The following is a 6416-nucleotide window of genomic DNA, read 5'->3' as shown; positions in this document are numbered from 1 at the left end:
GTCCTTTTAGTAGGGTACTAATCAACTGAAGGATATGATATACAACTAGCTATCCGAGATTAGCGAATTGAAACAGTGATTCTAAAAAATTATTATCAAATAAAAGAATTTAACTACTATGATGGCACACCTGGCACGTCTGGATTCGTAAATCAAGTGGAACAATTACTCAATCTATACCCAACCCAAGATGCGAGTCAAGCACACGTCGTATATGGAGTAGTGAAGCGGTTACTAGTGGATTCAGCATTAGAAGTCGTAACCCAGGAAAGAACGACAACATCATACCCGGAAGCATCTGTAAGTTTATATAGAAACTAGAAATACAGTATTGGATTATATTTGATAAGTTAGAATTAGAAAATGATCCCGTTGATAAATGAAATTATACAGAAATGTTGAATAAGACTGTCAAATCTGTAATAGATCGAAAACTGTCGGATAGAATTTATGTCATTAGCACGTAAAGATATTGACACTATTTATAAATTAAAACAAACATCAATGGAGCTATGAATTTATTATGCCAGTCTAGAAAATTACCGTCAAATAGATCAGAAGTGAACAAACGTAGGAGCAGGGGAAACAATAATCAAAATAATAATCAATAATATTACAGTACAGAAATCACAATTATAATAATTATTATTCTGGCATGAATCCGAACAATAATACACAACCACCTCAAAATTCGAACCAATTTATACCAAATCAAAACCAGAACTCACCTCGTTTCATACCAAATTATCTAAGAGGAAATTATTACACATATAGAAGGGATTTAGCACAAGCCCAACAAAATAACCCGCTTAATAATCCCTTTAACTTCCAACCCTCGACTTCAAATAATTTTAATACCCAAAAAACGGTAAAAAGACAACGCGAGAGTCAAAGTGGCCAAAGCAGAATGGATGTAAATTTTCATCAAGCTGCCTCGGACACGCAAGTGACACAGAAGGACGTACCAGTCCCTATGTAGAAATTAGTTATCATAATAATATTTACAAAGGAATAATCGACACAGGATCATCAATAAATATTATAAGAAAAATTTTGAAAATATAAAAGAAAACGAAGAGAATCTAACAGTGTACACTATTAAAGGGTCAATTAAAAGTACAATAATAAAACCCACTTCAGTCTGTCCGTCTGTTCAAAAATGCAATATCCACAAATTTTCCGACATTTATGATTTCCTGGTAGTTCGAAAATATCTAGAGGATACGAAAGCTAAGATAAACTATGATAATAATACAGTAATTTTAGGCTCAAAAAAATTTAAATTTTTGTATGGAGAAAATAAGGGCGAGACCGCATCCAAATGCCTCGACCCACAGCAAAAGATTGATTCTGCCCCAGTGGAGAAAATAAATCCAAAGATGCAAAAGGTTAAGACCACATCTAAGGGCCTTAAACCAAAGCGTCAACAACAAAAGAAGGAGACCCCATCATCTAAATGCCTCATTTCAAATGTTGTTACTGACACAGTGGACAATGATGTAACACATCTCGATCCCATGTCCGTTGACGACGATATAGTCAACTTCCAGATTAACAATGAGTTACGCGAATGTAACGAGTATAGACTCGAACATTTAAGTGTAGAGGAAGTTGAATGTTTAATGAGAGTCCTATACGAATATAGAGACATTCAGTACAAAGAGGGCGAAAATTTGACCTTCACAAGTACCATTAAACATGTCATCCAACATCATCATGAAGATCCAATATACCGTAAACCCTACAAGTACCCCCAGAGCGTTGACCAAGAAGTCAACAAACAAATCAAAGAAATGATAGAACAAGGTATTGTTCGCAAATCAAAATCCCCTTATTGTTCTCCTATCTGGGTGGTCCCCAAGAAGGCAGACGCCGCTGGGAAACAAAAATTCAGGTTGGTAGTTGATTACAGGAATCTAAATGAGATAACTGTTAATGACAAATTTCCCATTCCCCGAATGGACGAGATATTGGACAAATTTGGTAGATGCCAATATTTTACAACAATAGATCTAGCTAAAGGTTTTTACCAAATCCAGATGGATGAAAATTCTTTTGCTTTTTCCACTAAGCATGGGCATTATGAATATACTCGTATGCCCTTTGGTCTAAAAAATGCTCCAGCTACTTTTCAGAGATGTATAAATAATCTTCTGGAAGATTTGATCTACAAAGATTGTTTAGTTTATTTAGACGATATTATTGTTTATTCCACTTCATTGGAAGAACACATTTTATCTCTAAAGGAAGTCTTTGAGAAACTGAGAGAAGCCAACTTGAAATTGCAGCTAGATAAATGTGAATTCATGAATATAGAAACTGAATTCCTAGGACACATTGACACAACAAACGGCAGAAAACCTAACCCAAGCAACCTAAGACACCTAAGCAAATAAAATAATTTTTGGGATTATGTGGATTGTATCGCAAGTTCATTCCTAACTTTGCAAGAATAGTTAAACCCAGACCCTCAGACTAAAGAAAGGTGCTGTAATAGATATGAAATGCAAAGACTACATCGAATCATTCGAAAGACAAAAGGTTTTGATAACATCAGACCCGATATTAATCTACCCTGATTTTTCAAAGCCCTTTTCTCTAACAACTGACGCAAGTAATGTAGCTATTGGTGCAGTGCTATTACAGAACCATAAGCCCCACGAAATCAACTATGCTACTATTGAAAAAGAATTGTTAGCTATAGTTTGGGCGACAAAATATTTCAGGTCAAACTTATTCGGAAGATCATTTGATATAATGAGTGATCACAAGCCATTGGTATGGCTCAATAATATCAAAGAACCGAATATGAAATTACAAAGATGGAAAATCAAACTTAATGAATTTGAATATAAAATAAAATATCTTCCAGGCAAAGAAAATTTTGTCGCGAATGCTCTTTCCCGCACAAAGATAGAAGAAGTCATGGTTGGCGAAGTCGCAAACAGCGCAGACGCAACTATACATAGTGCCAATGAAGATAATTTTAATTATGTAGCCATAACGGAGAGACCAATCAATTTCTTCTCTAGACAAATAGAGATAGAAAAAGGCGACAATGACACAACAAGTGTAAGTCACTTCTTTCCAAAATTAAAGATTAAAATTATCTATAAAGAGATGACACTTGAATTCGCCAAGAACCTCATTAAGGAATATGTGTGCACCAAGAAAAGTGCAATTTACTTCCCTAATGATGAAGATCTGATTTTTCAGAGGGCATTTACTGAAATCATAAGCTTACTTAATCCTAAAGAAACATAAGGAACTTTTACATCCAGGTATAGAAAAAACCGTTAATTGGTTTAAAGAAAAATACTATACCCTGATAGTCAAAAGCTAATCCAAAATATTATCAATGAATGTGAAATCTGTAATCTGGCAAAAACAGAACATCGAGACACAAAACTGACATACGTAACAACACCCAAAATATTTAACACAAGGGAAAAATACGTGATAGATTTTTATCTCACGGAAAACCAGATCTTCCTATCTTGTATTGATATTTATTCGAAATTTGCCTCACTAGTAGAAGTAAAAAGAAGAGATTGGCTAGAAGCAAAAAGAGCCATTACCAAAATATTCAATGACAAGGGAAAACCACAGGAAATTAAAGCGGACAAAGATTCAGCTTTTATGTGAATAGCTTTGCAAAACTGGTTAAGATCCGAAGGTGTTGAAATTTCTGTAACAATTAGTAAAAATGAAAGAAAGATTTCATAAGACCGTAAACGAAAAACTTAGAATCATTGGAAACGAACAAAATATTGAAGATAGGTGTACAAAATTCGAAACAATATTATACTTATACAATCACAAAACCAAACATAATAGTACTAAACGATATCCAGCAGACAGTTTTCTATATCCAGGTAGTCCAGACTTTAACGTACAACAAAACAAAATCGATAAGATCGAATATCTTAATAAGAATAGGCCTGAATTTGAAGTTGACATAAAATATAGACAGGCTCCACTTGTAAAGAGTAAAATTACTAATCCATTTAAAAAGACAGGAAAAATTGAAGAAGTGGACAGTAAACATTTTGAAGAGACAAACCGCGGCAGGAAAATCGTTCATTATAAATCAAAACTTAAGAAACAGAAAAAGTTTAATAAGAGTAAATACGATAATTCCAGATCAACCAATAAAGTGTAGTATGCACACATATCGGTTAACCACTGTATTCATAATATACAATCACATTGTAGCACTCTGTTGCAATGTGTACATAAACAGTTCAGCCCAAGCGTATGTCGAGGGCAACATACCAAAATTGCATGATCAGCAGTACTCACGCTGGCCAAGCGCTGACCGCTAATATGTGTGCCTATAGCAGCCCTCCTCCAGCATTATTTTGACCACTGTACGTGTCTGTCATATTATTAGCATGGTTTGACCACTGAGCTTGCAAGACGCAGCTGCGCAATGAGTTTGGTATATTGTGAGGACATTCTTAGAATTTGACCACAACGTAGAATATGACTGGCGCCAAAGTACCGTTACGAGTGAGGCGACAGCGTTGTCGCGCTGTCGCCAAGTGTAGACCAGCTAGCGTGTGTAAAGGATAGATCGATGCGTAGAAAATAAGATCAGTTGCATACAGACGGTCGCGCACGCCGGTTGGAATTCGCTTCACTCGAAAGGTTTATTTGCTAATATGGAAGATCAGGAGCAAGAAAATGCCAACGCTGCGACATATATATATGTAGGAATCGCATATAAGCGTCGCTGCGCTGCAGGCTATGCCGGCAGCGATGCTCCTCGACTTAGGCTAAGAAACCATTGTATGCAGATCGCCAAATTATTCACGAATTAACTTCGAATGGAGCGGGACCTTCCCTGCTCCTACAAATCAATAAAAAGTAAATTCAAAACTGAAAACAATAATTGTTGTCCGATAAATTCCCACTCCCTAGAATTGATGATATTTTAGATCAACTAGGTAGAGCAAAATATTTTTCATGCCTAGACTTAATGTCAGGTTTTCATCAAATTGAACTCGAAGAAAGTTCAAGAGATGTAACGTCTTGAGCAATGGCTCATATCGCTTCACGCGATTACCATTCGGTCTAAAAATAGCACCAAATTCTTTTCAGAGAATGATGACTATAGCTTTCTCTGGACTTGAACCTTCTCAAGCATTCCTGTATATGGATGATTTAATAGTTATTGGTTGTTCCGAAAAACATATGGTTAAAAACTTGACTGATGTTTTTGAGAAATGCAGGAAATACAACCTAAAGCTACATCCAGAAAAATGTTCATTTTTCATGCATGAAGTCACATTTTTGGGACACAAATGCACAGACAGTGAATGACAAAAAGTATGACGTCATCAAAAATTATCCGGTCCCACACGATGCGGACAGTGCTAGACGATTTATTGCATTTTGCAATTACTATAGACGTTTTATCTAAAATGTTGCCGAATATTCTCGTCACATAACAAGATTATGTAAAAAAGGTGTAAAATTCGAATGGACAGCTGAATGCCAGCATGCCTTCGAACATCTCAAATCGGCACTAGTAAATCCCAATTTATTACAATACCCAAATTTCAGCAAAGAATTTTGCATAATAACGGATGCAAGTAAGCAAGCTTGTGGAGCAGTGTTAACTCAATGCAAAAAAGGTCTCCAACTTCCAGTGGCATATGCATCTAGAGCGTTTACAAAGGGTGAAACAAGGTGAACAAGAATTGGCAGCAATTCATTGGGCAATAACTCATTTCAGACCATATATTTATGGTAGACATTTCACTGTCAAAACAGACCACAGACCACTTACATACCTGTTCTCTATGATAAATCCGAGCTCTAAACTAACTCGTATTGGACTTGAATTAGAGGAGTATAATTTTACAGTTGAGACAACTATGTAGCTGATGCGTTATCAAGAATAACCATCAAAGAACTACAAGAAATTACCAGAAATATAAAGAAAGTCACTACAAGATATCAAAGTAGACAAAAATCCTGCGCAGGAGATAAAGAAATAGAATTGCCTAAGCAATCTATAGAAAAAGCTTCAAAGCCCAACGTATATGAAGTCATCAAAAATGACGAATTACGTAAAGTAGTGACCTTGCATATAAAAAATATGCTATGTTTCTTTAAACATGGTAAGAAAATTATTGCAAGATATGATGTTAGCGATTTATATACTAATGGAATACTTGATTTAGGTCATTTTTTCCAAAGGCTTGAAATGCAAGCCGGTATAAATAAAATCAGCCAACTCAAAGTGGCACCGCGGGAAAATATCTTTGAACATATTTCAATTGATAATTTCAAAATAATGGGCAATAAAATATTAAATTCATTGAGAGTAGCGCTACTCAACCCGGTGACCCTAATAGAAAAATTAAAAGAAAAAGAAGCTATATTGTCTACATTTCATGACGATCCAA

The sequence above is a fragment of the Drosophila mauritiana genome, unplaced genomic scaffold, assembly GCF_004382145.1.
Source record: "Drosophila mauritiana strain mau12 unplaced genomic scaffold, ASM438214v1 Y_31, whole genome shotgun sequence".
NCBI lineage: Eukaryota > Metazoa > Arthropoda > Insecta > Diptera > Drosophilidae > Drosophila > Drosophila mauritiana.
Note: the sequence above shows the minus strand (reverse complement) of the source record.